Genomic DNA, 22,626 nt, shown 5'->3' on the forward strand with positions numbered 1-22,626 from the left:
AGAAACTAAAACTGCTTTAGTTGAAGGTGGTCAGTTTCCAGTGTTGGAAACTCAAAGAATAATTAAAAGAATTCTTATTGAGACAGATTTAAACATGTATTCATGGCTTGGAGCAGGGGTTCAGTTCTGTAATCCCAGCACTTTGGGAGGCCAAGGCAGGTGGATCACCTGAGGTCAGGAGTTTGAGACCAGCCTGGCCAACCTGGTGAAACCCCATCTCTACCAAAAATACAAAGATTAGCTGGTCATGGTGGTGGGTGCCTGTAATCCCAGCTATTCAGGAGGCTGAGGCAGGAGAATCACTTGAACCCAGGAGGCGGACGTTGCAGTGAGCCAAGATCGCACCATTGCACTCCAGCCTGGGCGACAGAATGAGACTCCCTCTCAAAAAAGAAAAAAAATGTATTTATGAAGATGCACTTTTCTCATAAGCTGATTCTCCTCCTTGCTTCTTATTGCTATTATGTCGAGTCAGAGCCAGCCCTAAGCAAAACTGACAAAAGTTTATTTTCAGCACTACCTCTCTTCCTAATCTCCACTTTCCCCATCTCCTATAAAAATCCCAGGTACTTCTTCCTACCTCCTTTTGGCTAAAGACTCAGTTTTCTTTCCTTCCCAATCAAAACCTGCCTTCCAGGAAGAATACGACGTTTTCCACACTCTAGACCAATGGATCCCAACTTTGGATGCATATTAAAAATCACCTTAAAACAACAACAACAACAACAACAACACAATGTCCAGGCTCCACCCTAAACTAGTTAAATCAGAATCTCTGACAGTGAAGCTCTAGCATCAGTATTTAAAAACAAACAAACAAAAACAACTCCTCTCCTCCAAGTGATTCTAACATGCCATCAGGGTTGGAAATCACTATACATACATTCATGAGAAGGCTTATTATATTACTCTTTCCCAAAATATTTCTATTTTATATCATAACAAGCCTTAGTAGTGGGACATTTAGGCAGGCTACATGATCGATGAAGAAAAGAGGAAGAGTTAGAGAATACTCCTTTGTTGAAATTACTCCCTGCAGAGGTGGATGTCATCTTAATTAGTGAGCTTCATGGATTCAGCAATGAGAAGGTCATTCAGACACCTGCATTTGGTTTAGAATCACTCTGTCTCATGGTTTCCCTTTCAGACACACCGTCCTTTGACTGGTGTTCATGTTGGTGGCAAATAGATCCTTCAGTTATTTCTTTTTTCTCTCCATGATGGCAGGTTTTTTTCCTTCTTAGATCTGACCAAATCCCTGTCTATAACGTTCAGCATTCAGTTAAGGGAGCAAAGTGCCCTGATTTATTTAGCATAGTAAATGCTTTGGAGACGGTTCCCGGGTCATTCTTTACAAGAGATGACCTGGGATGGCTGTCCTTTTCTTGACAAGCCTCATAGGATTGCAATTTGTTAGGATCACTGAGAAAGCAAGGTCTGGTTCTCAGTTTTGCAGGCTCTGAACCAGAGTTTTATTCAGAGGGTGATCAGGCCCTCGTGAGCTGGCTCATACTAATCTACCACATAAATCATAACGCTGCCGTACTCACTTTTACTGAGATCTTTGACTGCCAAATGAACTACTCCTCTTGGCCAGCCTAACACCTTAGCTTACAAAGTCAGGAGCTCTCTTTTTGAGAATAAGGATGGAGCAAAGGTACATATCAAAAAAATGCCTCCACAAAATCTTCCAGAGTTCCCATCTAGAACTTCTAGGAAACGAGAGAGTCCTACATTTTAGCTGTACTCACTGCACTCCCTTCTTCTTGCCTTTGAAACGGAGGCCTGCTTACTGAGAGTTAGGCTTCGAAAGTGGCAGAAAGAGCAATTCAAGAGGATACCCTCGTTGAAAGGAAATTGCCAAAAAGAGTCAGTTATTCCATGTCTGATGCAGTCTCTTCAACCAGACCAGTGGTTCTTAAACTCTCCTGCACATTAGAATCACCTGGGAGCTTTCAAGAGTCCTGATACCTGGGCCACACCCCAAATCAATTAGATCAGAATCCCCAGGGATGGGAGCCCGTGGCATCAATATCTTAGGGATGCTAAAAATACTACAGAAATGTGTTGCCAATGAACTCAGATTATGGTTTTTGCGGATTAGTATTTAAACTACCACAGGTGATTCCAATAAAAAGCCAAATTTGTGAAACCACTGAATATGTCTGTGCAAATGATTTGCATAGCCACAGTCAGATTCCCCTCTCCCCCAGACAAGGCTGGAAATAAATCCTTACTGTCTTTTTCTATCTGCCATCCTAATTAGGGGGTTTCAAGGTAAGGAAGGTTTGTATTTATATTTATATGCCAGACACAGAAGAGGCCTCTATGTACTTTGTCTCCTTAGTTCTGGACACAGTCTTCTCATCCTGAATCATAGGACTGAGCTACTTTAAAGTACATGTGTCAACCACAACCCTCCAGTTCTCCTTAATCAGAAACTCTGAGATTGGGTGCTGGGAATCTGAAGATTTTTTAAATTCCCCAAATGAGCTGATTCAAAACTAGGGCTGAGAATCTCTGAGCCAAGTAGATCACTGGCATTTGAGATATTTTTTGGCATTTGTCATAATATCATTCTTTATTCAAGGCCAGATTATACAGTGGTTCAATCAGACAAAAGCCTGTGGCACTTATATATTAGAAATGCTCAAACAAACAAACCAAACCAAAACAAAAACAAAAACCATGGAAATATGTTGTCAGTGAACTCAGTTCTTTGTCTATGCATCCTAACACAAAGGACAAAATATAACATGATTCCATTTCTACTAAAGTAGATCACCTTTCAGAAGAGATTGAAATGGAGAAGGGAAAAGAAAAGAAAACAGGCCGGGCGCGGTGGCTCACGCCTGTAATCCCAGCACTTTGGGAGGCCGAGGTGGGTGGGTCACGAGGTCAGGAGATTGAGACCATCCTGGCTAACACAGTGAAACCCCGTCTCTACTAAAAATACCAAAAAATTAGCCGGGCGTGGTGGCGGGGCCTGTAGTCCCAGCTACTCGGGAGGCTGAGGCAGGAGAATGGCGTGAACCCGGGAGGCGGAGCTTGCAGTGAGCCGAGATCGCGCCACTGCGCTCTAGCCTGGGCGACAGAGCAAGACTCCGTCTCAAAAAATAAAAATAAATAAATAAAAACAAAACAAAACAAAGCAAGACAAAACATCCTTGCCAGTATTGATCACTCCTCGCTAAACAAATATTGAACCATGATTTTCAACACACTCGGTGCTTGCATATCTCAATCCAGCCCTAATACCATGTCTTATTTTCAATGATGCTATTTGGATTGGTCATTCTGAGGGAGATCGTATGATAAAATAACAAAGCCAATAGCATTGCCATTTATTGAGCACTTGCTGTGCACCTGGTGGTAGGTACTTACTGTAACTTCTTACTTACCATAGCTTCTTTCATAGAGGGGAGGCATTCATCCACTCATTCATTCAAGTATTAACTGCCTCCTGTAGAAAAAGGCAGTAGATTATTTAATATTGCCAAGTACATAGGCTTTGGAATGAGACAGCATGGGTTCGACGCCCTCCCTGTGAGCTATTGGCTGTTACCTCTTCTGTAAAATATGGATAGCAATAAGATTACCATAAATGAGTAATTCATTAAAGCACTGAATGCAATGTCTGATAACTATTCAGTAAAAGTAATAGCATCAGAGATGGTCATTGCTCCTATGTGTACTATGTGCTAGACACATGCTGGGTGTTGGGTACCCTTATCTCATGACCAAATTCAACCATCCGTTTGTTTATTACTCTATTTTAGTAAGTCATTCAGTCAACAAACCATTTTTTAATGCTGTGCTAGACTGTGAGATCTCACTAGACTACAGGTAAGGAGGAGACAGACAGTAAACAAATCATGGAAACCAGAGGTGATGAGAGCTGCGTGGAGGGATGTGTGTGTGTGTGTGTGTGTGTGTGTGTGTGTGTGTGTGTGTGTGTGTAGTGCCCTGGCAGTGGAAAGGAAGGGGCTAGGACCTTGGGGAGGGGGCAGTAGCCAAAAGCTTCATGGAGACACTTGAGCAGTTTCTGGAAGGAAGAGCTGCAGTGCAAGACCTGAGGGTGGGAAGTAGGTAGGAGAAGAGCATTCCAGGCAGAGGAAAAACCATGTGACAGTGTAGGTTTCTAGGATGATAGCCATCGCTGGCTGGAGAGAAAGGGCCTTGACTTTTCTCTGGATTTGGCAGTCTAAGGGGTTAGGATTTGATTTTTGAGCTGCAGATTTAGATCCAACTACTATACTCCTCTATATCCAATCTTCATTAAGATTTAATGAATTACCTATGTAGTCCTTATGAATTAATTGAGCAAGGCTGTAGGCAAGTAGTGTTTTCACTGTAGCAATCACTCAGTCATGTAGTGTAAAGAAACTACGAGTACAAAGGCAAAAACAAAATTTGGTTTGAAGAACTATTTTGCAATGAATATATCAATAAAATTTTCCTACTGTCTATCAGTTGGATTTATTAGCTTTTAAATATCAAATGCATGATTCTACAGCAAAACGGGCTTTTGAAATGTTAACAGAAAGAGGTATTATCAACATGCACTTATTAGGTTAGAGTATATTCTAAACACAAAGGATCCCATCACTGGGGTTTTAATAGAAAGCTCTGCTGACGCAGCTTACAAAACACAGACCAAACCTGCAGCAGGTTGTGTCACTCATCCCGACTCCAGAGGAACCCACTTTGAATGCTTCTACACATTCCTAGCAGCCAGGATGTCTCCTGGGAAGTACATTTTAGTCCTTAAATCTAAATCCTTGCAACAAAATATAAGAAAAAAAAAATAGAAGACGATGCACAATAGTGACTGTTGGGAATGAAGGTAATGTTTATTTTCTTTTCATACTTTTCTGTATTTTCCAAATTTTCTGTAATGAATGTATTTAACTTCTTAAACATTTTCCAAAAACTACATAATTTAAAACATCATGAGAATACAGGAAAGACACTTGGGCTTCACATGTAGTCTATTTCGCTTTGTCGAATGGAACTGTGACAAAGACATTGACCGCAGTGCTTAAGTGCCTTAAAAAAAATTACTCCTGTTAACTGCTGTAAAATTCGTTAACTTTCATTCCTGTGTATTTTCCTTTCTTAATGATATCTTGTTTTGGAGTTTATGATTTAACTAATTTTATTTTAATGTGTGATTTTAAATCAAATTATTGTCACAGCTGATAAAACAATTGTAATATAATGGCTTAACATTGATCTATTCCTTAGAAAAGCTTTGCAAGAAACCTAATAGGAGCAAGAGACTTGGAGGTAATTCATTAAAATTTCTCCAAAGAACTTATAACAAACCACATGAAGTCACTAATGACAACATTTTAATCATTTATAAATACCAATAGCTAATATCATAATTTGATAATCAAATCAGGATTAATATAATCTTATAGACTGCTTCTTAAGAAATTAAATTATACAGAAAAAAGTCATCTCCTGGTCATACTCTTACACAGCAAGAAATATTTTAATTGTAAATGTGCCTTTTAGAACCTTTAAATTTCAAAAAGATGAGGAGGAGGACAGATCCTGTGTACTTACTAATCTGTAAATAGAGTACCAGGCCAAGAATCAATTCTGAAATGCGGCATCAATTGCACAGGCTTCCACTTAGTTTTAGTGGAATAAAAGCCCTACTAGATACACAAATAACATCAAACTTGCTGGATTAAAGAGAGGCCCCTCATACTCTAAATCATGATTGTCAATCATCACCCAGGATTAAGGGATATATTTTTAAAACCTAAAAGCAAGCGCTTCCTTTTAACTTCTGCCTACTGCGCATTTTGGATTATCGCCCAGAAATAGTATTACTTGAAACAAGACTGCCTCCCTCCTACCATCTATGAGAAGTGCATTGTTACCATCTGCTGTTGTCTGTTTGGAATAAAACTCAGCAAGGCATGCAGCTTAATGTTCAGAGCCCTTCAGCAGACTATGCTTGTGTTTAGAACGCAGCTTCACATTTAAATGGAGCCGATTTTCGATTTAGTCAGTGTTTTCTCAAATTGCTATCCTTCCCACCAGAAAGAAGCAAATTAGTCTAAGAACTAAGACGACCACAACATATTTACATTGTAAAGTGGAAACTTCCTTTAAACCCTGCAGTGACCAGTGAAGCTTTACTTGTAAACTCTCCAGGTTTATTCAGGTGAATAATTTCCCCATTTTGTATTTTCTCATTAGCATTACCCTCTCCAGGCATCCATATTACTTTCACTATTAGAAAATATTCTTTTAAAAAGCATGTGTTCTTAGCAAATAAAACTCAAAAGATGTAATCATCAAAGGGCCTTGAAATAGTTGAGGCCCTTGTAGGCCAGTAGTTAAGTGCAAATAATATCTCTAAAGTATCCACAACAAACTGATAACAGGTTTCTTCATCTAGAGGTAGGAGGAGACAGAAAGTTTGGAGGGGGAAAGACATTTTAGTTGTCTCTTATTTTCTTGTGCTTTTTATTAACATGTAAATGTATTAATATTTTTAAATGTATTAAACATTTTTTAGGTATAACCAATAAGAATATTTAAAATTGTGAAAAAGAAAGAAAATATATACTGGTTCTTTAAATTTAAAAAAATCACATTCCAGGACTAATCTTATCAAGAAATAACTTTTTAATAAGATTATTAAAACAAAGTATTAATTTCTGAAAAGTTCAGCATTCTATGAAAGTACTAACAAAACACTGAATTACAACCCAACAGGTTGCTTCATTGAACTCATTCATCTGCTCCTGGCAAAGACATGCCAAATTTGAACTTAATTAATATTCCTTCTCCTGGTTTCCATAGTTTCTTTTTAAACATGAGTACCAGCAGAAACTGGCGGTAACGTTACCCATATTCTCAATAATAACCCCCTCTGGCTGTCAATATGTAGGAAAAGGAAAATTTTTTCCATACCCAGAAGAGCTGCCATTTTCATGCCTTTTGTTTAAAAATATGCTGGTAACATTTCTTTCTCTCTGTTTGTTATTTCACATATGCAGTTTGACATACTTAACTCTTTCCCTGCCAGTGACTCACTCAATGCTCAGATGAACAATAAACACTTAAGAGTAGTGTTGCAATTCCTGGATCTGAACAACACCCTCCCATTCTACCTTTCCACACCCTCAGATCTGCAGTGGTCTACAAAACTGGGGCCTGATAATTAAATGTCCTGGTTGGAATCAATATTATGGCTTGAAAGTTACTTGGGTATGGAACATTTCTTTGTTTCTATTCTAACATCCGAATGAAGATTTTGGCCACCATAAGCAAAGGAATAAATTGGTAAGAAATAATATCTGTATGAGTAAATGACAGGTGGATTCACTAAAGTGATTGGTTTAGGCACCACTAAAACACTGTATTCCATACATTTTCTCTAATGCTAGGTATTTTCTCCTAGCCCAGAGTGGATAGAGTCAGTCTCAGACCTAGTTTGGGCTTCCTCTCTGTGTCTCTCCTCCTCTCGTATCCCTGCTTGTCCTAGCCTGGCTGATTGCTTTCGTGAATTACTATGCTGGAGGGCTGTAGCAGCATACTAAGCATTTCTTTATCCACTTCATTTTAGTCTAGGATGTCCACGTCTTTCTGCCATGATGCTGTTGCTCTTATTTTTCATCTAGCTTTCCCATCTCTGTGCCTTGGCACATTCCACACTGCCGATGCAAAATATTTCTGCCAAGTAAATGTGTCTGTTGTGGGTTACAATAAGGTTTACAGCATTGATCTGGCATGAGCTCCATTTCCTCTGGTTTGCACAAATCAGGTCTGGACCACACATCACATCAGCCTTTGTGGCTCCTGCTTGTGCTGCTCTTAGCACTCCCTCCTCACTGGCCATCAGAGTCAAAAGTACCTATGTAGACCCCACCCAAGAGGCCACAAGGTCAGTGACCTCTCTTGTTACTTCTCTTTGGTCTCGCTGACAACCACGGCTGTAAGAAGTAACCACACAGGGCAGTCTGTTCTCATGGCCAGTACTGGCCTTGTCTTATCCATTGCTACTCTGTGAAACTCTCTGATCCCTTTTCCTCTGAAAGGTTTTCAGTGAAAAAAATAAACTTGCAAGCAAAGGTCAATTAGAAAGACAACATGCCAGGAAACAACAGACTACTTTGTTTCTCATTGTATATTTCTCCAAAACTTTCTTTCTTCCCCTATGATTATATGTCAAAGGACAAAATGCCTGTTTTTAATATGAAAAAGATGGGGCTTGCATTGAAACGACTGTTTCCCAAAGTCCTAAGAATAAACCCAAATGGAATTTTTTGTTTATTTATTAATTTAATTTAATTTATTATTATTATTATTTTTTTTTGAGACAGAGTCTTGCTTGCTCTGTCACCCAGGCTAGAGTGCAGCAGTCTGAATCCCACTCGCTGCAACCTCCACCTCCTGAGTTCAACCCCTTCTCCTGCCTCAGCCTCCTGAGTAGCTGGGACTACAGGTGCGTGCGCTACTGTGCCTGGCTAATTTTTGAATTTTTAGTAGAGACAGGGTTTCACCATGTTGGCCAGGCTGGTTTCAAACTCCTGACCTCAGGTGATCCACCCACCTCCGCCTCCCAAAGTGCTGGAATTACAGGTGTGAGCCACTGTACCCAGCCCCAAATAGGATTTAAATTCAAATAAATTTAAAATGTGCTTACCTTAAATTTTGAAAAATCTAAATAATATCACTGAAGAACATAAAACCAGATGAAAAGATATACTGTGTTCTGTGATAGAAATAACTTAATATTATAAAAATACCAATCTCCTCCAAATGAATATACCAATGCAATGTAGTTTCAATTAGAATGTCAGCCAACATGGCAGACATGCATACTGTGCGTATCTCCTCTGCTTGCTTACATGCTTCATTGTCTCATCAGATTTCATTTAGCAGAACACAATTTCAAAGATAAAATTATCAAGAATTTCAAGACGATGACAGCAGGGCATTAAACCAAATATAGATTCTTCTGGAGGCTAGTGAGCCCTGGGCAACTGCACAGGTCACACAAATATAAAGCTTATCCTGCCATTCTGGCCACCATATTTAAAACTGAAACTCTTTCTCATCAACTCTTCTTTTTCTCTGTTCCTTGATCTATTTTCCCCTCCCAAAACACTTATCACTTTCTAATGTATTGTAGAATTGGTTTATTAATTATGTTGATTGTCTGCTTTCAGCTGCTAGGATGTAAGCTCAGCAATGTCTGGAATCTTGTTCATTGATGTACCTCACATGCCTAGGACAGTGCATAGTAGGTGCTCAATAAATATTTACTGAATTGAACAAATGATAAGATAAACCCTTGAATGCTAATTGGGCATCTATCCTAGGATAATAAGACCTTGTGAGGTAGAGTCTTGTGGTGATGCTTAACTGGAAATGTGTGCATTGACTTCTGAACTTTGGACAGCCTTCCATGGAGAGCAAAGGAGACACTGGGGGCTCCACACACACACACACACACACACACACACATACACACACACCACACACTCTTGTTTTGTTGCTCATTTGCTGGTTTGTCAGATAACTGAGTAAAAGCAACCTTATACTAGGGCCAAGTTGTTGTTATTGCTCATCTTTAAACTTGGACCAAGCTTGAGGGTCTGGCAAACTAATAAAGCAAACTTCATGTCAGGCTCTGGGTCTGGCCTAGTCCAACATTCAGGCAACATTATTACCTACTAGCCCATTAATTCTTACCCACTAGCTCAGAAAGGAGCGTACCCTCTAAGTAAGGAAAGGCTTACTCCCTAAACTCTACATGTTTGTGCAGGTGTTTCTAACATCTGCTCATGGTATGAAGGGCCAACATTGGTATTAAACATGCTGCATATTTAAGCATGAAAAGTATGGATTTTCCAAGAGTAAGGAAGAGTTTTGGAAGCTATGTCAATCAAAATTTGTGGCATGACTATTAACGGGGTTCAGCTCTGAGGGGGAAGGATCACTGGGATTTTTCACTTTTAAAATTTTGTTTGAGTGATCTGCTTTTTAGGGGATTGCTGGATAGTTTGGGCTTCTGATAGTAGATACATCCATTATATTCTGAGAAGTTCAGTTTGTTTGAAAAAACTTATCCAGAATAGGCTCTTTTGTTATTATACAAAATAAATTTATTAATTTCATCAGTTGATCTTGAAGGAACATGTGAAGTCACAGAAAATCCAAATTCTGAAATTACAATCTGAGCAACTGATTTTGCAAATGCAGCAAAGTGTTCAATAGAACAGGTGCCAATGTTTGACTGCCCATGTTCAATCCTCTACCTGGGTGGATTCGCATTGGGTTTTACCTTCCTGTACCTGGGTGGATTTGCATTGGGTTTCTCTATGCCTCAACTCATGATAATAATGTTTGCATCTACCTCACAGAATTTTTGTGTAGATAGAATATGAAATCATTAAAATAGCATCTGGCACAGAGTAAATGCTCCATGAGTGTTAGCTATCCTCATTAGGAGTTCCGTTTAGTACCTGGATATGGAGTTGGCTGTGCTGGGCTTTTGAAGCTCTGGAGATGTGCTTTCCTATGTGTAGATTTAGACAGTTTTCCTATGTGATGATATTAAAATAAACTAACTTGAGATATGAGAAACCCACTCTACTGAGACTGACCTTCTGGTCCCATCTCAGTCATTGTAAGGCAGAAAAATGAATGGGTCTTGAAATCAGGACTAATGGGGTGGGGCAGAAAGAGCTTCTCTGAGTCTGGATTTGGAGCATAAAAGTTCTCGGAGAGTTTTATTGGTGGGCATTAAGTTGACCTCAACATCTGGAGCCTGACAGAAACTCCAGAGGTCCCTGATATTAAATTTGGGGCTGTTGAACCTAAGAAAAATCATTGTCAATGGCAAAGTAAGTCACTTTGGAGGTATACTGTGGTTATCCCCCCAGCATGCAGTAAAACTTTATTAACCACTAAAACCTTAGGTTTAGGGGGAATTCAAGGTGTTGGATTGGAGTTGTTACAGTTTTAATATTTGTTTAAAAATTGACCTTTTATAGCCCAAGCCAATAAAGCAGGAATACACTACACTATCTATTTCTGGTTATACTCTACTGCATATTTCTATAATGTTTGGAGTATTTATAGCATGTATAATGAAAGGATAACAGGAAAAAATATATTATTAATACAAAAATATTATATATACATGTGTTTTAATCCATCTACAGGAATTACTACAATAGTTCTTATGCTTTGAGGTCAAATTATGTTAATTATTAACAAGCAGTACAAGCTAGAAGTTGTATTATATCCAGAAAGTTCTAGAAAATGTGCCTTTAGTTTCTATAGTATTTTTTACAGCACCATTAATGGCTATAAATAAAAAACTGAAGTAGTTATGTTTCAGTTACTTTTTAAAAATAACCCTTTTATTAGAATGTAACTTAAATTAATAAGTGAACACATTGTAAATGTATTATCAATGAATTATTACCAAGTGAACACACTCATGTAACTCTGCTCAGATCAACAGATAAAACATCCTAGAAGCTACCATCTTGCCATCCTCAGACACCACCCTTCTCTTCAAAGGAAAGAGTGGAGTTGCTGGGTATGCATATGCAGTAGAAACAAACATAGTTATCCAAATAGCAATATATCTATCTATTCTCACCAGAAACATATATGAGTTCCACTTGCTTCACATTTACAAACACATGGAATTGTTAGGGCTTCTTATTTTTTGCCATTCTGGGGATGTGTAATGGCATCTCACCGTGGTTTTAATTTGTAATTCTCTGGTGACCAGTGAGGTTGAGGACCTTTTCATATGTCCATTGGGCATTGGATATTCTCTTTTGTGGATCAAGTCTCAAATGTTTTGCCCATTTTTCTATTGGACTATATTTTTCTTAATGACATATACATTTTTCATATGTTTTGGATATGAATCTTTTGGCAACTATATTTTATATTGCAAATATTTGTTTTGCCTTTCAATTCTTAAACTCCTATCAACAAAACTTTTCAAGAGTCTTTATACCTCTAAATCCAGTTCCCCAACCTCTTGGCCCCAAAGATTCAGAGGCTCTTTTTGTCCTACTTCTTCACTCTTAATTCCAAAGTCTATTCATTTTCTGCCTTAGGATAACTGGGAGTGCGAATATTTTTTTCCTTCCAGATGAAAGCTTCTGTCCCACCCACCCAGAGGGGGATCTGATTCCCACAGTCCAAACGGTAAAATTCTACCATAGTAGAAGGGATTTCTCAAAGCCCAGGTGAGTCCACAAATTGATTTAAGCAGAAGTTCCTAATTTTAATTTAATTTACAGTTTTGTTGTTTTTGTTACCTGTAAAGATATCTTTGCTTACACCATCATGAAGATATTTGCCTATGTCATCTTCTAGAAGCTTTATTTTTTCATCTTTCACATTTAAGTACATTATTCACCTAGAATTTATCTTTGTGTATGCTATTAAGAAGGGTCAAGATCTAGAGTGAGAGACAGTAGACCATTTTTTAAAAACTGCCTCTTCCCCACTACTCTGCAGTGCCAATTACGTCGTAAGTTAAGTATCTGTGCATTTGTCAGTCTATTTCTGGACTTCCTATTTTGCTCTATAGTTTTATTTATTTTTCCTTGGCCAACATCAAATTGTTTTAATTATTGTAACTTTAAAACAAGTGTTGGTATCCAGTGGCTATTATTGGACCTTTGCATTTTCATAGGAATTTTAGAATCAGCTTGTCAATTCCCATGACGAACCTGCTGATTTTAATCAGGATTTTATTAAATGTTTGGGTCACTTGGTGGAGAACTGATTTATAATATTGAGTCTTTTAATTCATGAATATGGCCTTTCACTCCCTTAGTTTCTCTCAACGATATTTTATAGTTTTTCACAAACCTATATATTTGATGTTTTGGTGCTTTTGTAATTGGTGTTTTTTAAATTTTATTTTCAAATTGTTTATTGCTGGTGTAAAGAAATAATTAGTTTCGTGTATATTGATTCTGTATCCAGCAACCTTGCTAAATTCATTTAATAGTTTACCTTATATGAACTTTCTATGTACACAATCATACCTGCAAATAATGAGTTTTATTTCTTACTTTCTGCCTTATTGCATTGGCAAGGATCTCCAGTACATGCTAAGCAGAAGTGATAGCAAGGATCCTTGCTTCATTACTGACTTCCGGAAGAAAGGTTTCAATATTTCACCATTATAATAATGTTTGCCATATATCTTTTGCAGATACTTTGGCATATTAAGGAAATTCCTTTTAATTCCTAACTTGCTATGTTTCTTTAAAATAATAAATGGATATTGAACTTCACTACCTGTTTTTTTCCTGCTTCTTTTGAGATGATTTTTTCCTAATTCTTTAAATATGGTAAATTTCATTGACTTTCAAGTATCTAATCAACCTACTTTTGAAGTAAGTCTGATATGGTTGCAATGTATTCTCTATTTTATATACTACTGGGTTTGGGTTGCTAATGTTTTGTTCAGGATGTTTGCATCTATGTTCACGAGAGAGACTGTTCTGTAATTTTCGTTTCTTGTAATGTCTTTGTTAATTTTTCACATCAAGGTTATGCTGGTTTCATAAAATGTGTTGGGATGTTCTCTCTCCTTTACTACTTTCCGAAAGAGTTTAACAATATTGGTATTATTTTTCCCTTTAATGTTTGGAGGAATTTATCAGGAAAGTCATTGGAGCCCAAGTTTTCTTCATAGGAAAGTCTTTAATTATTGATTCACTATTTTTGACATAGACTGTTAATATTTTCTATTTTTATCTTATATCAATGTTGGTAAATTAAACCTTTTTTTGAAATAAAATAACCACTTAATCTATTATTTATGTTTGGTGGCAAGAGTTGGCGATAACCTTTTTTCTTTTTAATATCTGTAGAACAAATGGAAGTTTCCATTCTTATTCCTGATGTTGGTTGTGCTTTCTCTTTTTTTTCTTGGTCAGTCTTGCCAGAGGTTTATCAGTTTTATTAGTCTTCACCAAAATAATAGTAATAATAATAACCTTTGGTTTCTCCTATTTGTTTTTATTTGTTTATATTTTATATTTGTTTATATTTTATTATTTTGTTCTAGTTTTTCATTCCTTCTTTCCTTCCTTAATGTTTAATTTGCAAGTTTAATATTGAAGTGGACATTTAAATAATTGATTTCAGCTTTCCTTTTTCCTAATATATGCAGTTTGCATCCCACAAGTTTTGGTAAATTGCATTTTATAACTCAGTTCAAATATTCTAAAATTTCCATTGTAATTTCTTCACTCCTAGGTTAAAATTGCATTAATTCCCTAATGTATAAAAAACTTCGGTAAGCTTTTTGTTATTTTTGGCTTAATTCCACTGCAGTCACTGGAACACTCTGAATAATTTCAAATTTTTAAAAACTGTTAGGACACTATGGTCCAGCACATAATTTTGTAAATTTCCATGTACACTTGAAATGAATGTGTATTCTGTGGATATGTGTGACATTTTTAGTTTTATATAATCTCCTTCACAGAAAAATAAAAAATTAAAATCTAAACACGTTTCTGTTTACTAACAAAAGTTATGCATTAAAATTAGAATACTGACTAAATTTATTTTCAGAATTTTAATGAAGTTTGTATCTATAATTTTTTAGCTATTAAAATATTCAACATTCTGTAAATGCTCTTTTGGTCAAAGCCATTAGTAATCACACCAAAAATTATTTCATTTTGTTGTATTAATATAATTCTTAAAGTAGAATAGAAACCACAGGCAATGTAAGAATGACAATGTGGGATATTTTCCAACTAGATCTGAAAATAAAATTACCTCCAGAGTAATCTGGTAATCGTTTGGTTAACTAGCAGCCTGCTTTAAATAACCTGATTATGTTAAACCTCTACAGGATTTTTTTTTTTTTTTTTAGACAGAGTCTTGCTCTGTTGCCCAGGCTGGAGTGCAGTGGCGTGATCTCGCCTCACTCTAACCTCTACCTCCCAGATTCAAGTGATTTTCCTGCCTCAGCCTCCGGAGTAGCTGGGATTACAAGTGTCCACCACCATGCCCGGCTAATTTTTGTATTTTTAGTAGAGGTGGGGTTACACCATCTTGGCCAGGCTGGTCTTGAACTCCTGACCTCGTGATCCACCCGCCTTGGCCTCCCAAAGTCTGGGATTACAGGCGTGATGAATGATTTTTTTTAAGTGTACTTTCAAAACACCTATCTGAAATCCATGAAGTCAAAGGAAATGAGTTTGTGGTATATCCATAATGTGTAATTACACTTTCCACATAATATTGCCAAGGAGTCATTTTGTTGACCTTACTGAGATAAACATGCAACCTATGTTAAAATATAATGGCTGATAATTGTGTTCTAGATCTGCAGGGTCTCAAGGTCTGCAGTATCTTCCTGGAAGAGACTACTTGATGTCCTAAGCGATAAAGTGGAAGATTTTGGCTTAGAATTTGAATCAGAATGTAAAGCATTCCTAGCATGCGAACAATCCAACCAGAGAAAATCATATTTAGACCTTCCAGTGTACACTCGCTAAAGGACTGACATCAAAAAGGGCAACCGGTGTTATTCCATTTGAGTCTACCCATTATATTGGAGCACTAAAATGCTGGAAAGCTTTTTAATTTTTTTTTTTTTTTTTGCTTTAAGTAAAAAACAATTCAAACAATTATATATAAAAATCAAATTATATACTATTAAAATTTCAAAATCATTCTCTTATGTTTCAAAGCCATAGATGGAGTTTTTTTTTTTTGTCCTGCCACAACTTCTAGCAGATTATGAAGTTTAAATTTTTTGCATGACCTGAACCAAGTTCTGGCAAGAGATGTTCTTTCAGTAGTCAGTGACATTCCTCCTAGACCTACTTTTCCTAATGTATATATTTTAAGTCCATAGTGTTTGCATTCACCAAGATATGTAAACTAAGAATCTTGGAATCATCTTTGATCCCTTTTCTTGCTTACCCCCTACATCTAATAAAGCAACAATTAATAAGTCCTGTTGGTTTAATCTTCCAAATATTCCCTGAATCCATCACCTCCTCTTCATTCCTGTGCTACTCCCCTAGTTCAGGCTTTCACCAGATTAATGCAGTAGCCTGGTTTCTGCCCTCTTTTCTCCTTTAGTCCACTGCGTACATTCTGACCAGTTATCTTTTTCTAAAACACAGAATTGTTCATGTCATTCACTTACTTTTCAATAGTTTTCTGGTTTTATGATAAAGCCTAAATTAATTGGGATACCATTTTAAAGACTTTGTTTTTGAGACTGAGTCTTGCTCTGTCACCCAGGCTGGAGTGCAATGGCACAATCTCGGCTCACTGCAACCTCCGCCTCCTGGGTTCAAGCGATTCTCCCGCCTCAGCCTCCCGAGTAGCTGGGATTACAGGCATCACCATTTGTATTTTTGTAGAGATGGGGTTTCACCATGTTGGCCAGGCTGGTCTCGAACTCCTGACCTCAGGTGATCCACCTGCCTTGGCCTCCCAAAGTGCTCGGATTCTAGGCATGAGCGACCACGCCTGGCCTAAAGACTCTAAATAAACTAACCCCAATCCAAATATTCGTTTTAACTTGCCCTTTTTGATGGATCCCACACATTGAGCTCTACTCACACAGCAGTTTTTCCATTCAGTGATATACCATGACTCATGCCTCCACACCCTGCAAGTATGTTACTTCTGCCTAGGATTCCCCTTCTCCTCCACCACTGATGAAATGCTACTGGCCTTTTTAAAGCACAGCTGAAATGTGACCTCTTTTATGAAATGTTCTTAGAGGTAACAGAGCAAAGTGGTTAAAACATAGGCTATAGAAGCCTAAGGATATAAGTTTGAATTCTGACTCTATTACTTTTTAGATATATAATTTTGGTGAAGTTATTTAACTTCTTTGTGCCTCCATTTGACTCCTATTTCACATTAAGTTTATTGTAACATCTATTATAATAGATCCAGCCCAGAGACTCCTTTCTCACATGAAGTCTATCCTTAGCATATATATTTTTTAATGGCCTACAAAAACAACAATTGTATGATCATTTTTCCTTTGAACTTTATTAGTAAAAATATCCTATTGGTATTCAGTGCTTAATGGTCAGGTTTCCATTCATACAGTTTCTCTGATGCACTCTTATTAAATAGCAATTACAGTAGCAAGGAGATTGTATAATAGAAAAACATACGGTATGCATTTCAAATTTAATTCTTTCAAAATGTAAGTTCTGTGTCTTGGGCATAACACTTTACCCCCTCCTCAATTCAGCTTTACTAATTTGCTCACTACATTAAAAAAAAAAAAAAAAAAAAAAAAAAAACTTCCACCAAAAATATAGTTGTTTCTGCGTGATAAAATTGTAATTTTTAAATTTAATATTTTAAAATTTTTACATGATTTCTGCAATGACCATTCTTATTCCCTCTATTTGGTCCTAAAGCCAAAACTTCAAGAGCTATGTGAGATGAGGATGGTCTCCTCCTGAGAGGGGAAGCCCAGTATGGAGTATGGAAGCTCAAGTGAGGTGAGGAAGATGTTGCAGATGGGAGCATGTGTGTGGGTGTATATTTAAAATATGCGTGTGTGTGTGTGCATGCACACATAAAGCCTCCTAGCATTATCTATTGAGAAAGAGTAGGGTGAGACATCTCAATAATAATAAGCACATCTCATGCACAAATCTTGATTTCTAATTGCCAATTTCACTAAAAGGTGGAGGAATGGCTGATTCCAGAGCTGGGGCAAGGCAAGTACAAGATGAACTTGGAAAATCCTGTTGTGCCCAGAATAAAGTGCTGTAAAAATGATGGGAACATGCCAAAACGACACAGGAGACAACCTGAAGAGGCTACTTCTGACCAAATTTGGGATAATTTGAGATTTGGTAAAATGACAGATTATCATCAGTTGAACAGAAAACTATGAATACATAGTGATATCAAGAGAATTCTGATTAGAAGTATATATATATACACACACACCACACACATATATACTTTTATATTAATTATAAATATATATAAAAATATATGTATATATATAAAGGATGGCTGGTTAAGGTGGCTCACACCTGTAATCTCAGGACTTTGGGAGGTTGAGGTGGGCAGATCACTTAAGGCTAGGAGTTTGACACCAGCCTGACCAACACGGCAAAACCCCATTTCTACTACAAATAGAAAAATTGGCCAGGCATGGTGGCATGTGCCTGTAGTCCTAGCTACTTGGGAAGCTGAGGTGGGAGAATCGCTTGAACCCAGGAGGCAGAGGTTGCAGTGAGCTGAGATAGCGCCACTGCACTCCAGCTTGGGTAACAGAGCGAGACTCTGTCTCCAAATAAATAAATAAGGGGGACCTATATATGTCTGTATCTATTAATATATATCTACCTCCAAAATATTTACAAAGGGAAAAGTAATAGTTTTAAAGTGGAGAAGCCTGGCAAACAGTACCTTAAGAAAGTGATAAAAACGAACATCAGAAATGGGGCAAATTGAAATTGTGTACTATGTGATAGGATGCAACAATAACACAGAGTTGCATCTGTGGTATGTCTGCCAAAAAGCGCAACCAGAATCGAATTACGGGGAAACAGAAATCCAAATGTAGGGGTATTTTACAAAGTAACTACCCTATAATCTATAAAAATGTCCAGAGTCACAAAAGTCAAGGAAAGACTGTGGAACTGTGTCAGAATGAATGAGACTAGAGACACTACAACCTAAAGCAACACATGATTTTGAACTGAGATCCTTAAAAGGAATTAGGACAGCTAGTAAAACGATTGGTGTCTGAGGATTAGATAGTAGTAATATGTCAATGTTAACTTCCCAATTTTCATGTATTGTAGTTATACTGAAGCATTCTTTCTTCTTGGAAATACAAAAGTATTGGAGGGTGGTGCAGCATCATGACAGCGACTTATTCTCAAAAGGGAAAAATTTTATTTGTACAGTATTTACAACCCTTCTGTTAAATCTCAGATTGTTTCAAAAATTTTTCTTTAAAAAGCAGAATGCAGAACACTAATCAGTAGATTCTTATTAGAGTTGATAAAGGAATTCAATATGATATATAACTAAGAAAACATAATTTTAATCATGGTAAACTTTGTTCAATTCATGTGTCCACTGTGCACATGTTCTTCAAAACTGTTTTGGTTTTGTTATTAATTTCCTTTGAAATTTTTCTCATGCAAGACTTTCAGAATCTTGTTTATGCACATGCACACACACACATAATTAGGATAGCAAAATGTTCATAGATGCTGTAAAGTTGTGTGAATTCTATTTTTAAAATAAAAAAAGTACATATTACTATAAAAATAACTTCTCCCCCATGTGGCAAAAATTGAAAATGCATTCTACTGCAGAACTGTAAGAGAGGCACTTAGGTATTATTCCTTATAAAATATTTTCACATAACTTCGTGTGAATCTCCCATGTTATCCTCTAAATGGTACACAGTATTTACAAACAATATGCTTAGAGGTAGCTTCACAGTTTTCTTTACATCCAGCATTGTCCAGACTCTATTTGGATATTTTCTATAGCAAAAAGCTAAAGGTTATTTATTTTTCTAAAAACAGGGACTCACTATGTTGCCCAGAATGGTCTTGAACTCCTAGGTTCAAGTGTTCTTCCCACCTCAGCCTCCCCAGCAGCTGGGAAGCTGCAGACTTGATAAAAGTGCTACAATAAAAGGCCAGAGTTGAAAGGAACCAGTTACAGTATAAAGATTAAAATGATAGGCAGGCAAAGAGGGATGGCCTCACTTAGAGGCACCTGCCAATTTAAGATTACAGGGGCATCAGGAAGGCTTCTCACCTCTCAAAGTTTAATCTCAAAACTTTGGAAGTCCACCACTGGAGACTAATTCCTTTGTTAGTTCTATCCAACCTTCACTTAGTTTATTAACATAAAGATAACTGGAAGGGATACGACATTTTCTTCATTTAAGATTCCCAATGGTGAAAACAAAGAAAGTCACTCATCGGAGCTATAAATGAAACCTAGCTTTTTTATTCCAGGTTCCTACTTCCTTCCTTAACCCTCCATATTTCCTCCTATTAAGTCACTAGGCACTTATAATTCTACATTTTACTGACCTTTCACTGATTATAAAGTAATTTAAGTGATTTTTAAAAGTAAACTTAATTCCAGTTTCAGACTTTTAAATTAAAAGTGGCTCAGTTGGATACTGTCTCTTAAACACAGTAATATAAATATTAGTATCTTGGCTAAAATGAATTATTGACAATTTTAATACATGTTGCACAGTACATATTAATATAGAAAAATACATGTTATCAGCAGCATAATGTTGACCATGTTCTAATCCATTCCACCTGCTCAAATATTAGTGCAAATAATTATATATTTGTAATGCATCACTGCTGTCTAGCAAAATCTATGCCTTCTGAATGACTTTCCTCTGAGGTTGACTGCTATGTGAAGTATGATGTGATATATTCCTATTTAAACTGGCTTTGTATGGTGAGGCAGACTGCAACCTTCTAAACCACTTAGAAAATGGGCAAGTGTGTTTAATTACTCATCTTTCCCCCCAAAAGGTGATAATCACAAAACAAAGGTTAACGGTACCTATCAAATAATAATGATAAAATACATCGGGTCTAGTTCAAAAATAGGAATTTTGTTAAGCCCAGGGGCAGCCTAGCTGCTTTAATTTGGCAATTAAAATTTCTATTCTCTAAATGTCAGGTTTCTGTCCCCTATACATTTGAACAGTTGTTTCCTCCCTAAATTTGTAAAGAGAAATGATTGATCAGTGGTAGAAATAAAAGGTAAGAGCTATGACAGCTTTTAAAACCCTTAACATGCAATTCTGATTACATGAAAATGACTACCTAACTGTTAATATACTAAATATTTTGCCTTACATTTTCACTCCAGCATTAGTCATTTAAAAACTACCAATGTACTAAATAGTTAACACAATTGGCAAGCCTATGACATTTAAAATAGTTTTTGAACATAAAAACACTGATTTCTTCATATCTTCCAAGGTAGAGTTGTCATTTACTTCTATGTCACAAAATATAGTACAAAATATTTGGTCTCTTTCTATTGTGAAAATTATCAAGCTGGAAAAGTATATAAAATAATACCAATAAAGATTTGTGATAGACATATTTCTATTAGGTACAAACTTAACATTAAAGTTTCATGACCACTTATAAAATTTAAAAAATCAAATTTAAAAAGTATGACCATACATTGAACATATTAAGAAGAACACAACAGTAAATTAGATATTGATCCTGTATGCCAATTTTGTAATATAAATGCTACAATAAGACTCATATTGGAAGAAACGATTAAGCAAAACTAATGAACCTATCAAACTAAAGGATCTATTTAATGTTACGTAAGGAGAATAGCATATAGAACCTAAAAGTGAGTGAGAAAAGATTCAGGTTTCAATCTGAGCATTTTACTAGCTGTAGACCTTGACTGGTCTACTTACCTTTCTATGCATTAGGTTTTTCATCTGTCAAATGAAAATAATAGTACCCAAATCCTAGGGTTGCTCTAGAATCCAATAATATATGCAAAGGACTTATTAGCACAGTGTGTGAGACTTAAATCAATACGTGTAACTATAATTATCTTTATTATGCAGCAAAATTTTTTAAATTGCTAACTTTTAACTTTATGTAGAATTATTCAGTCTAACAATATGAACTGATCTTTTCTTCTAAAGTATATAATAATGTATTACAGGATAGATCAGAGAGAAATAATACAGAAACTGAATATAGTTAAACTAATTGAATGAAAGCACAAAATGCTTTGTATGTAAAATTCAACAATATATGGGTAATGTACAGAACGTTTTTGCATTAAAAAAAAGTTAATCTCCCAGATGTGAGCTTTGTTAGTCACCAACAAATTATGTACTGACTGAACTGCTGTCTCTCAAACACAGTTCAAGCATGCCTTAGCCACTACCTTAGGTACTTGACCACTTTAAGGGGTTTTCTGGCATTTCAAAAATCAAAATCTCTTTATCCAGATCCTTGTAAATATTCACCATTACAGGTAAGAAAAACGCATTTTAGGGAAGCAGTGAATTCTCCACTTGGAATCAATCTACCGATTGATAATTAAATTATTTCACTGTGAACCAGAAGGCTAGTATTTAGAAAGCAAAATATTTAGAAGTGAAAGAGGGAGAAAAAAAGAATGATCTACTATGTAATATAAATTAACCTAATTTAAATCAGATTTTAATTTAACCTACTTTGACAGTTCTTTTTAAAACAAGGAAGATCCTAAGGACTTGCAACTATGGCAATCCTCAAAATAGGACCAAAAATTGTCTTGGAATGGTCAGGTCGTCATCCGTCTAAAGATCCATCCAGCTACTATTTAATAATTCTTCATAAGGACACTTCATCTACTCTGGTTGACTGTAATTTTCAACATCATAATTTACATAAGGTAGGCTTCCTTTATTAAACTTGTATTCTGTATTTCAGATATTTCTCAATTTTAGAAAAACAGTGCACAGTGTGTTAAGAGCATATTTTCAACTTCATTCAATGCATTACCTAAATACTGCATATTAGCTCATGCGGTATTGTGTAATACTGCAACGACTGT

This window comes from Pongo pygmaeus, chromosome 15 (assembly GCF_028885625.2).
Source record: "Pongo pygmaeus isolate AG05252 chromosome 15, NHGRI_mPonPyg2-v2.0_pri, whole genome shotgun sequence".
NCBI lineage: Eukaryota > Metazoa > Chordata > Mammalia > Primates > Hominidae > Pongo > Pongo pygmaeus.